The sequence below is a fragment of the Alosa alosa genome, chromosome 8, assembly GCF_017589495.1.
Source record: "Alosa alosa isolate M-15738 ecotype Scorff River chromosome 8, AALO_Geno_1.1, whole genome shotgun sequence".
NCBI classification, from domain to species: domain Eukaryota; kingdom Metazoa; phylum Chordata; class Actinopteri; order Clupeiformes; family Clupeidae; genus Alosa; species Alosa alosa.
This window is the reverse complement of record NC_063196.1, coordinates 26,489,642-26,502,432: the sequence shown is the minus strand read 5'-3', so window position 1 is coordinate 26,502,432 and position 12,791 is coordinate 26,489,642. Positions and strand designations below refer to the sequence as shown.

At 43.5% G+C, this 12,791-nt stretch overlaps 1 long non-coding RNA gene across 2 annotated transcripts; it reads right to left on the bottom strand.

The window, feature by feature from the left end:
- Window positions 1-1,540: 1,540 nt before the first annotated feature.
- Window positions 1,541-11,702, bottom strand: LOC125298726. 2 transcript variants are annotated; one of them, XR_007194264.1, is made up of 5 exons: window positions 11,046-11,397; window positions 3,484-3,535; window positions 2,601-2,768; window positions 1,866-1,961; window positions 1,541-1,726 (listed from the first exon to the last, which is right to left on the bottom strand). It is a non-coding gene; the product is annotated as an uncharacterized LOC125298726 (long non-coding RNA). The 2 variants fall into 2 exon arrangements; XR_007194263.1 differs by having other exon boundaries at window positions 1,866-2,768; window positions 11,046-11,702.
- Between the last annotated feature and the right edge of the window lie 1,089 nt (window positions 11,703-12,791).

The window sequence follows — 12,791 nt, the reverse complement described above, 5'->3', positions numbered from 1 at the left end:
GACAATCATATTATACACAATAATGCTGGCAATGCTGAGAACAATTAGCATCCTCGTTTATCTTACTTACATTGAGTTGACTGTGTGGCTTAATCCACAGATGTGGTGAAGCACTGTTTCGTTATGGTTTGCTAAGGAGTAACCCATTGCTTGAAATAGTGGAGAGCTGGGTGTCAAATCTTTGCATTGTATCGCGGAGTGATTTATTATTTGCTGTGCTGAGTCTGAGTTGAAATGTTCAGGGATATTCCAACTCATGGAACGTCTCTCGGCCAATCAGAAACAAATAAATAGTTCCATAGAACCCAATTGTTGTATAATATTCAATATAGCCTAGGCCTATGGTTCCATCTAACTGGCAGAAAGGGTGCTGAATGTCTCTAAAAAATACATTTTGGCAGCAGTCCCTGATGAAGAGTAACAAGACTGTTTAGATCCAGTTGTCAAGTTTAGTCTCAGAACACACAGCCATCTTAGAAAAACAAGGTCTGCAGAGCACATACATGTTGACCCGTGTGTGATGGTCCCCTGATGGCCGCGTGTCATGTGAAACTGGAACCAGGGAACCCGAATACAAAAGGCCTCGTTGACCTCAGGTTGAGGATGGGGCCCTACAGGTTGTCAGAAGCCTCCTGACCCCTGAGATTGTCTACTGAAAACGTGCGACCCCACAGAGGCTGTTTTTCGCTGTCGGGCGACGCGTCAGTCAGCGGTCATTGTTATCCTACACACAGCTGGAGAACTGGAGGGGAGGCAGGGGGGACAGGGGGGCATTGTTGAGCATGTTGACTCGAGCTATCTATTTCCCAGAGGACAAAAATAGCTCCCGGTGACATTCTCTAGCTGGGAGAAAGCCTGGAGGAAAAAGTGCCAAAAACAATGTTTGGACGTGACAGCAGATGCCCCCATCCCACAGCAAAATGGAGGAGAGTTAGTGCAGGAAGCATCAAGCCCTTAGGGTGCTGCTTTATAAACATCAAACGCCCTCAGCTGGGGCTGTTGTTGGATGTCCTTTGCCCCCACACTGCCAGGTCAGTGCATGAACCTGTCCTATGTAAACAGCTGCGTGATTTGACAGCAGTGATTAACGAAGACCTCATTCACATCCATCGAGGTAGTCAGGAACTGTGTTCAACCATTGTTTATAGACATAGATCATAATAGGAGCTTGTGTGTGTGTGTGTGTGTGTGGGCGTGTGTGCGAGTGTGTGTGTGTGTGTGTGTGTGTGTATCTGTGTGCGCTGTTAGATTTCAATGGCATCTTACTGTTCTTCACCTGCCCAGTTACTGCAGATGAAAATGAGCTGGTAGCTAAATCTGGTATATAGCATAATTTCCATCTCCCTTATGCATTTTGTACATGGTCCCTTTAAGAAAAAACTAAATCTCCTAGGTCATAAATAAATGTGGGTACGGTAATCACAGTTTATGTGGGCATAAACTGTTTGAGCTGAAGTAGAAGATTTTAAACTTTACTGTTCCAAAGTTGGCGAAAACCGAGTCAGCCTTCACCAAATCAATTAAACACATAAGAAATGTGTTGAACAGGAGATGTTTTATTTATGTCCCCAAGAGACATTCAGCCACAGGACTCAACAAGTTTATGGCCTTTGAAATAGCGGACCTCTTGCTGGTCAGTGTTTAAGTTCATTGACAGACACATCATCTGTGTGTTGACATCACCTTCACTGACCACTTGCTTCTGGAATGGCAACTCCTCTAAATGCTGAGGATGCAATGAAAATTGTAATGATTCATTTTAAAAGAGGGTGAAACAACGCAAATTACCTGTTTAAAATGGCATGCTTCCGCCTTTTCTCAGCCCCATAAATATAGAGGTATTTGGCTGCAGGGAGAGTGCTTACCTCAGCCTGGCACAAACATGTGCCAGGTCACGCCCGGGCATGGCAAAGTCCATCTCTAGGGGTCGAGACCGAAGGAGGGCTTCATCATGCTGGCACCTGCCAAAAGGGGGGAAACTCACAGATGGACATCTGATCTGAATCACTTCTATGTTATTCAGTCTGCTCGGCTGCTGCATCCTATTTCCTCCAGACACATCTGATTACTGATGCTAACAATTAGCACAGAGCTGCGCAGAAGTAAGTTGCGACAATACTTTAACTACAAAAATGACTCGACACATGACCTAACCTGTTGCAATGTTGCCTGCTACAACTACAATTTGGATCATTTTGACCTAAATTGTCACATAGATTGCTTGTATACTTATACTATAAGGTGTTTTTTTTTCAGTGTTATGTATGCATAAAGGTCTTATATGCACACAATTACATTAAGCTTTACATCATTAACATGCTATTTCACCAAGTTGTGACTCAAATGGGGTTTTTCCTTTGACATGGAGGGAAGCCAGTGAACAAAAGACGTAATGAATTACTTGAATGCACTTGAATACGGTGGCTAACCGGGAGCTTTTCTCTCACTCTCAACACCACCCTCACTCATGATCAACAACATTCACTGAGTTAACATATTATTTCCACACGTCATACAGCATGACCATCCAAATAAACATTAGCGACACTGTCACCATTTCTAAATATAGCCCTTGCACAGTACTTCTTCTTGAAACACACCGTGGAACTGTGCACGAGCAGATAAGGGCCAGTCTTCAGAGCAACAGTGCAAGGAGGAGTGTACCGCACTTCATACGGGTCTGTCTGGAGGAACAGGCTCAACCAGTCCAACAGGAATCCCACCTCCCTCCCAGCAGGGCACCTCCAAAACACGGGCCTCAGGTAACACTGAACAAACAGAAAGGTGATAAGAGATATAGACCAGCGCGGGGTTGGATAAGGGGGGCCTTAACACGGAGCTTACTGTATTGTTACTTAAGAGGAGATCTTGAGTCTATGATAAAATGCTTTACAGATGTTAACGTGTGAATGCTTTCTTGAAGGGTCAATTTAAATCTCAACACTCTCACTTTTACTCAGTTTATGATTATGCGGTTTAATCATCCATCTAACTAATTGCTCAGTCCATTCAAATGAGAATTCAAGTGCCAGACTCTTCTGAATGAATGGGGGAAACTTTCCACAGCCACTAAGAATGGAAGCTGTTACAGGGGGTTCAATTTCATATTAATACCTAGACCCTAGAATGGGATGGGATGTCATTGAAGTTCCTGGGGGTGTAATGGCAGGCATCCCAATACTTTTGTCTATAGTGTATATATAAGGTATTTAAATATAGTTAAGCAAATATTCTACAGTATATTTAAATAAATAAATAGATCTAGTATGATCTAGATCTAGTTTATCTAGTACTTTTGGAAAGACAGGTTTGGTATGGTGGCAGACGCAATTACAGCATGTAAGCTATCCAACCAAAACATGTAAATACACACACTCTCTCTACATCTCAGACACACATACACACACACACACACACACACACACACACACACACACACACACACACAAACCAAAATAAATAATTTAGCAAACAAAGACATACCTCAAGTCTGACACCTGCTGCAGACTGAAGAAACAGGTGACTCTGTAAACAGCTTTGAAAGAGAGGTGAAGAAAACATTAGTGCTTTTCTATCCTGTGTAAGATTCTGAGATTCTAATTTTACTAAAGTAGAATTTCATATTCCACATCTACGTATTTTAGTCAAAGAATGACTGCTAACACATGTTCCCATACATGGATTTTTCAATGTTTTTTTTCAATGGAGATCTTTCTTACAGTTCTCTTTTTGGACTAGGACCTGATCCATGTACCGGTACTAGAAACCAACCCATTAACTTTAATTAGGACTAAGTTCTGCACTGACACACAATTCTCATAATGCTGTCATGAATTACTGAAAAATACATGAATTTAAAATGAACAAAACATAACACACCTACATAACAAGTTGCTACATTCCTTCAAATGATACTCTTAAAGCAACACCAAAGAACTTTTCCTCTGTCGCACGCACAATTTGTTTATCCAGCACTGGCTTTGGAAATAACGATGTCCACAGACAAGGTAGAATATGTTGCATGATTTTATGAAAGTAACATGTATGTATTGCGACATCAGATGCAAGTCAAATTTGTAGTTTCTTATGCGTCATTCCATCGAACTACAGATCCGGCTACCCGATCTGGCAAACTTACATAGTCGGTTATAGCCGATAGAGGGTCATGGCGAATGCAGAAGTGCCGTTCAACCTGTTACGAGTTGATGAACCACTGAAACGATTTTGGAAACATTATTTTATGGTACAAAAAACTCTTTGGTGTTGCTTTAAAGAACATAGATATCCATATTAAATTCCTATATCTCTTTGGTTTAGAACAATACAGAACATGTTAGGATATGCCATTACAGCAGTAATTGTGAGGCAAATTGCACTAAAGTCACTACATTTAGTGACTAAATGGCATTTGTAACAACATTGCCGTTGCAAACAACAAAGGCCTTAACGTGAGGGCAGATTCTGGGATGCCTCAGGTCTCAGGTGAGGATCAGATATTCCCACAGAAGAGTAGTGGAGTTTTCCATGCCTGTAATAAAAGTGGGGTGGGAAATTTGCACTGAGTCAAAAACCTAGAGGCCAGACAGAGAGGCGTGTTGTCCTTGGCACGAGTCAATGGTGCTTGCTCCAAGAGCACAGATGGGCTTAAATGAGGTACAGTAATAGTGAACATCAAATAGGGTCACCCTGGGACAGTTTAACCACATAATCTGGTTCCCATTCTTACAGGGGCTATGCCATTAACAAAACCTTTTGCTGAGTGGTGTTTTAACAGTTTCTATCAGAATTAGGAGCTTATGAGAAGAATATAGTCCACATTCAATGCAAAGACAATGCAAAGTGGACCACACTCTCACTGTGTCACTGGAGGCCTGGAAGTGAACAAATCAGCACATGCTATCTAGCATGTGATCGGTTTCATAATATGCTAAGCTAATAAGCTACAGTACCCTAATGCTAACAGTTTCATCAAGAGATTGTCACCAGCTGGCACTGTTCCATTATTTCCTTGACCTTTGACCTACTACGTGGATAGTAATGGGTCAGTGGTTGTTCATGTTTGTTTTCCGCATTTTTATGATGGTTGTTTCACGTGAGCCCTATTTAAAACCATTACCAATATTAATTAGACATCCAGTGGCAATACTTTCATTGTGAGTGATATGGAGAGTTAGAACACCCATTCTTCTCATTAAGCCTTAATTCACTTGGTGGGCGGCTGCCAAGGACTTGGTGCACATAAAACCCTCTGGTCAAGGGGAACTGTCAGCCGGACTCAAGCGAAACTGGGCTCGCTCAACTGTCTGCTGTACATTCAAATGTTCTTTCTGCAGTGGGGGATAAGGATGTCATCATCCCTGGTTACGGTAGCCGCACATCAACAAAACAATGTGGTGAAGTATCGGCTACCCTACCCTGTCCTGTTACACACACACGTGTTTATCCATGTAAACAAGTACAGCTTTATGGATGGTTCCACGGTCCACTGTACGAGCTGTTCCACTTAATATGGAAATGAAGTGCAAGCTGTGCCAGACATGTTGTAACCAACATCAAACAACATAAACAAATACAGTTACAGGAATACAGACAACATTTTGCATATTGCCTGATCTGACAAAAAGATTTATGTGTATTTTGGAGTGTATGTGTATTTTATTTAGTGAGTGAAACAGTAACAATAAAGTACTGATTATATTTTAGAATGAGTGAACATATATGGGGTTTTTAACACAGAAGAAAGCGGGGAAATGCCTAAACTCAGATGAATGGCAGTACCTAAGACTAAATCAGAAGCCTATTCCACAGCAGTCATAAACAGAGGACAGAGATGACCTTGTTTTTAAAAGCCCTGTTCAAATGCCCCCAGAGAGTTCACACAATGTGGTCATGTCCACAGCCACTCACACCAGTACAATCTGTCACGTCTATGCTCACATTAAGTAGTCAATCAAGAAAGACACAAAGTGACTTGTTTTTTTTATTCTCTACTGTGAGAAATATTGCTAACACAGAGCACCCAATAGCCAGGACATGTGCCCTGTAAATTTCACCTGGTTATTGGGGTTGAAATAAGTGTAGAGTACAGGAAAGGTCTCAGGTCATGTACACTTATTTAAGCTATTTTAAGTTAAGTAGGTTAATACCTCCTTAATAACTCAACTCAACTAGAAAAATATGTGTGTTTCTTTCACAACAATAGCTGTCTTTCAAACTATGTATAGCAAGAGTGATTCTCCCCAGTTTGCTAAAAATGACAGCAACGAAAGGATAGGTTGTGCATTCCATCCAAAGCTTCCACTTAGCGTTCACTGAATCTGACAGTCTGGACATTGTGCTGCTGAAATATCACATTAAGTGCAGAAATGAAGTGGCCTGCCAAAGGTTCTGTGACTGTCACAACAACAACCCCTACAGAGACGTGTCTGTTGCGCCGCCCATGTGGTCACTGCCACCACACTAACTAACTCTCTCACCAGCCCACTCACCCCACCACCTCCAGCACAGCCTGGCCTCTCGTTGGGGCTCAAGGTCCAAATCTATTAAACAAGCCTACAATAAACATTTTTTTCCCCTATAGCTTGCATAACTGTGATGCTACTGTATAATAACAGTTGTGTTACAGTAGGCCTGTACAGTAGTTCAGTAGTATGGCCACTTCATGGTCTTTTCTTTATTCCTCAGCCATATCCTTTTCTGATTATTTCTAAAGTTGGCCCAGCACTATTAAAAACAAACAAAGAGACTGAGTTAAGCCTGCTCATACCCTTGAATTCTCAAAACAGTAATAGCCATGTGGGAATAAGACATAGCCATGTGGGAATAAGACAGACTAGAGCCATTTGGATAGTCCATGATGGCTCTTTTCAACTCCTCCCAACATTATTCTGCACATGTGCATTCAGTCCGAGGTGAGTGCTGACAACGTCTGCTTGGGAGCAGAAATGTACCTGCAGGTAAATCTCACATCAGGACAGTTTCACCTGAGAACTGCTCTCGTGGTGATTTCCATCTCTACATCCCATTAATCATGACTTCAATCAACTTCAGAGGTCACTCTGAGGAGGATGGCAGCTTCAGCCTCTGAACCTACATTGGAACCTATGTCTGGAACATCTTTTTCAGCATTCACGCCTCTCTCCGAGAGTGAAGTGTCCAGACTCCTGACATGCAGCCGTCCTACCACATGCTCGCTGGACCCTATACCTACGAGCCTACTTCAGTCCATCAGCCCGACCATCGCTCCAGCTATCACACATGTGATCAATGCCTCGCTAACCTCCGGCACATTTCCAACAGCGTTCAAAGTGGCCCGGGTAACACCATTACTTAAGAAAGCTTCTCTTAACCCTGCTCAAGTCGAGAACTACCGCCCTGTCTCACTACTGCCTTTCCTATCCAAAGGCATTGAACGAGCAGTCTCCAAACAGGTCTCTGACTTCCTTTCACAGAACAACCTTCTGGATCCAAATCAGTCTGGGTTCAAAAAGCGGCCACTCTACCGAACTCTGCTGTCTGTAACAGAAGCCTTAAAAGAAGCCAGGGCGACCGCTTTCGGTCATCAGTACTCATTCTGCTTGACTTATCGGCTGCCTTTGACACGGTTAATCACCGTATCCTTCTCTCTATACTAAGCTGACATGGGAATCTCGGTTCTGCTCTCTCCTGGTTTGAATCCTACCTCACAGGGCCATGGTTTAGCGTTATCATGGCTTGGTCAGCTATCCGTGCCTCACCATCTCACCACAGGGGTCCCCAGGGCTCAGTGCTGGGCCCCTCCTCTTTGCTATCTACACCACCTCCTTGGGACAGATTATCCGTTCGCCGGGCTTCTCATACCACTGCTATGCAGGCGACACACAGCTCTATCTGTCCTTTCCACCTGGCGACCCCCTGGTTTCAGCACGGATCTCAGATTGCCTTTCAGACATAGCTACATGGATGAAGGCACACCACCTCCAGCTGAACCTCTCAAAGACTGAACTGCTGGTCATCCCAGCTAAACCTACCATACACCACGACATCAACATCAAATTTGACTCCCTGTCTGTTTCACCGACCAGGACTGCAAGAAATCTAGGAGTTGTTCTCCGACAACCAACTAAACTTCTCAGATCATGTTGCCTCAGTCGCCCGGTCATGCCGTTTTTCACTCTACAACATAATGGGAAAATCAGGACTTACTTGACTCAAGATGCTACCCAACTTCTGGTTCAGGCAATAGTCATCTCCGCGACTTCGACTACTGCAATGCCCTCCTGACAGGTCTCCCAGCCTGCGCGGTGAAACCACTTCAGATGATCCAGAACGCCGGCGGCGCACCTGGTCTACAACCAACCCAAAAGGGCACATGTTACCCCACTGCTCATCCAGCTACACTGGCTACCTATGGCGGCCCGCATCAAATTCAAGTCTCTAACACTTGCCTACAAAGTAGTCTCGGTTCTGCTCCCACCTACTTGAATGCCCTCATACAGACTTACACTACCTCCAGACCGCTGCGGCTCCTCTGACCCGAGCGGCGCTCTAGCTCTACCACCGATGCGCTCAAGCCAATCAAACTTTTCTCATCTGTTGTTCCTGGTTGGTGGAACACACTGCCAGTTCCTACAAGGGCAGGGACATCCTTTTCCACTTTCAAAAACTCCTGAAGACCCAGCTCTTTAGAGAACATCTACTCTCATAGCAACACTTACAACAAGTCTTACTGATCCTAGCACTCACCAGCCGTTTTAAACTGACAAGTAACTGCTAAAAACAGCACTCACCGGCCGCACTTATTCTTACTGTACTCTAATGTTTTTTTAAACTGTCCTAAAATTGTGAGAATTGTTCTAAAACTTACTGTTTACCATGTTGTTAGTCGCTTTGGTTAAAAAGCGTCAGTCAAATGTAATGTAATGTAATGTAATGTAATGTACATTGTCAATAGACCCTTTGTGTATGTCAAAATCAAACAAAACATACAGTCTCTTCATAGCCAGGTCAGACTATACAATGACTATAGTAATCTAATAACATGATGATCACCTTTACTCAAATATTTATGGTGACTGAAAAAAAGCTACATATTAAAAGTGAAAAGCACACCGCATCTTATGCGTACACTATAGGCCTACACAAAGATCTCATCAAACGTAGCATGATCCTTCCCTGCCTATCTTAAACATTCCCAACTTCTAAATTTGAAGCACCAGCTGGTAAGAATCATTACCGAGGCTGGCTCAAGTAAAATATACTACTCCCTGTTCCACTGGCCTGAGTCACTGTAATGTTCAGCCTGACTGCCAAAAGCTACATGGTCCGACCCAGCTGTGCAGAGACCAACGCTTCCACCTGCACTGGTAGATATGGAACGACCAGCTGCACACTAAACGGGGCTTATCTAAATCAAACCCTTTCTGTGCCTCACTGAAGGCATTAGGAGGCCAGAGTTTAAGTAACAGGATATAGGAATTCCCCTTTCTGTCAGGGTCAACATATTGGGTAACCATTTAGCACTAAGGGGAGTCCAACTCATCTCAAACTTATGAAAAGGGTCATGCTCTTACCTGTGAAAATAAAATTACATAGAGGAAGAAAAGGCAATATGGGCGCACATCTGCAATATCAGAGACTCCATTCACCTCATGTTAAACCACTGTGGCATTAAAATGAGTTTGCATGCATTATTTTCAGGTAAAAGAACTACACCACGGTGCTTTAGCTTAACTCCAACATTGTTCACTCGAGGTCTTATTACTTGACTATTGTTTATATATGTGAGGTGAGTTTATAACAAACCACTTGAGATTATTAGTTTATGGAAAACAAGTTTAGTGTGCCTGTCTTTGTTTTTTCCAGTGTTTGAGTCTGAGTGTCTTCATAATTGACAAATAAGTAGGCTATACCCCCCGTCCTGTCAAACTGTTGTGATGACAAACAGATTTATTGGCAGGACCTGCTGTCACATAACAGCGTGAGAGGAGGCCCGTGTCACTGGCACCAATTCATCTCTCACCATTTCACAAACCTCTTAAAGGTCATCTTCTGTATTATATTTTCATACAATCTGAAGTGGGGGAAAAAATAGCAACAGGTTTTGAATTCCTTGAGCATGAATTTACAAACAGACTGAGCCTATTTCTTATATTGGAACATTTATAATGCATGAACTTAATGGATTTGCAAATTATTGTGACCCTCTCATGTTCTTGGTTAATAATTTCATTCAGAGTTATTATCACCTCTGTGGAGATGATTGATGAGCAGAATTATCTTCTGAGATAGGCCTACAAGTTCTTCACATATGGCACCTACCACAGGTCTAAAATAGTCATGGACACCTTTGGTAGACATGTAGGTCAAGACGGAATCTCTTTTCCTATCATTGTTGCGTGACCATGGGCATTGGCAGCACTCAAGAAAAGATTAGAACAGAACAGAGGTAAGAAACAAAAAACATAGGGTAGCCTACCTGACAATGACATGACCATCTATAAACCAAGCACTTAGCCCTCAAAGTGCAGCAGTCGAAACATAAACATGAAACAGATTAACCGTGTTGGCCAAGATTTACAAAAACAAATGGTGTTCTGGATGCAAGATCTATGGCCCACCATTCTACACTGTTCAATTAAATACTTCGGTGGTAAATGAGTAGACACCATGGGCCACCTTCTCATATTGCTAAGTGAATCATGGTTTCATGAACAAGGAACGCAGCAATTGAAAACATAAAATGTCATGTTAACTGTTTAAAGTAGGGTAAGTGTTAACTTCTGAGGTTAACAGTAAGTTAGGAAACGAAGGAGTGCATGCGCGCACATCACAAGAGTGCAGTTGCACTTGTGATGGAGGACAACATGTCCGAAACGTTGTACTAAATAAATCCACGTTTGGAAGCTTTAATCAATGTGCAGACCTTTATTATTTCTTCTCAGTTAACGTTCCCATACACAATAAGTGACTGAGTGCACACATTTCGTAAAAATAAGAGCAATGGTGATCTCTACTGCTCAGGAAAAAATACGCAGGAAATGTGACGTCGATTACACGTACCCTACCTTGAAGTTCTATCCGAATCACTGTGTCCTTCGCCGGGTGCAGTGGCGTGCGCCTATAATCCAAGTGTCTGGGAGGCTGAGGCTGGCGGATCGATTGAGCTCAGGGGTTCTGGGCTGCATCGGACTATGCCGATCGGGTGTCCGCGCTAAGTTCGGTATCGATATGGTGCTCCTGGGGGAGCCCGGGACCACCAGGTCGCCTAAGGAGAGGTGCACCGGCCCAGGTCGGAAACGGAGCAGGTCGAAGCCCCCGTGCCGATCAGTAGTGGGATCGCGCCTGTGAATAGGCGCTGCAGTGCAGCCTGAGCAATACAGCGGGACCCAGTCTTTTAAACTAAGCCTCTTTATTTTTGGCCACAAAAAATCATTTATGTTTAAACAAAACACGTGATATACACATCATAACTTTTATCTTCAACTTATTTGCCTTTCACAACAAAAACTTCTATCAGGCAATTATTTACTAGCTTAAAATGCCTACAGCGCACGCTGTCTCCTACAGGAAACAAAATGGAACTGCAGTGTTTATCCAAAAAGGTACTGATAGGTCACTGTAGTGGGTGCAATTTGTCTTTTTCAGGTTTTTTGCTCATTTTTACATGCTGGTGGCCTAATTAAATGCAACCAAACTATCTACACGTCAGGCCAACTGAGCATTCAGAGCTGTTCCTTTTTTTCAGTAACTTGTATTTTCATGTCACACACTTCCAGATCCAAAGATACTTTTTTGCTCAAAAACAACGCAGAGAGAACACTCTCTGACGGCGTCACAGCAACACACCTTGAAGTTCTCTCCGAATCACTGTGTCCTTCGCCGGGTGCAGTGGCGTGCGCCTATAATCCAAGCGTCTGGGAGGCTGAGGCTGGCGGATCGTTTGAGCTCAGGGGTTCTGGGCTGCATCGGACTATGCCGATCGGGTGTCCGCGCTAAGTTCGGTATCGATATGGTGCTCCTGGGGGAGCCCGGGACCACCAGGTCGCCTAAGGAGGGGTGCACCGGCCCAGGTCGGAAACGGAGCAGGTCAAAGCCCCCGTGCCGATCAGTAGTGGGATTGCGCCTGTGAATGGGCGCTGCAGTGCAGCCTGAGCAATACAGCGGGACCCAGTCTTTTAAACTAAGCCTCTTTATTTTTGGCCACAAAAAATCATTTATGTTTAAACACAACACGTTATATACACATCATAACTTTTATCTTCAACTTATTTGCCTTTCACAACAAAAACTTCTATCAGGCAATTATTTACTAGCTTAAAATGCCTATAGCGCACACTGTCTCCTACAGGAATCAAACTGGAACTGCAGTGTTTATCCAAAAAGGTACTGATAGGTCACTGTAGTGGGTGCAATTTGTCTTTTTCAGGTTTTTTGCTCCTTTTTACATGCTGGTGGCCTAATTAAATGCAACCAAACTATCTACACGACAGGCCAACTGAGCATTCAGAGCTGTCCCTTTTTTCAGTAACTTGTATTTTCATGTCACACACTTCCAAATCCAAAGACTTTTTGCTCAAAAACAACGCAGAGAGAACACTCTCTGACGGCGTCACAGCAACACACCTTGAAGTTCTCTCCGAATCACTGTGTCCATCGCCGGGTGCAGTGGCGTGCGCCTATAATCCAAGCGTCTGGGAGGCTGAGGCTGGTGGATCGTTTGACCTCAGAGGTTCTGGGCTGCATCGGACTATGCCGATCGGGTGTCCGCGCTAAGTTCGGTATCGATATGGTGCTCCTGGGGGAGCCCGGGA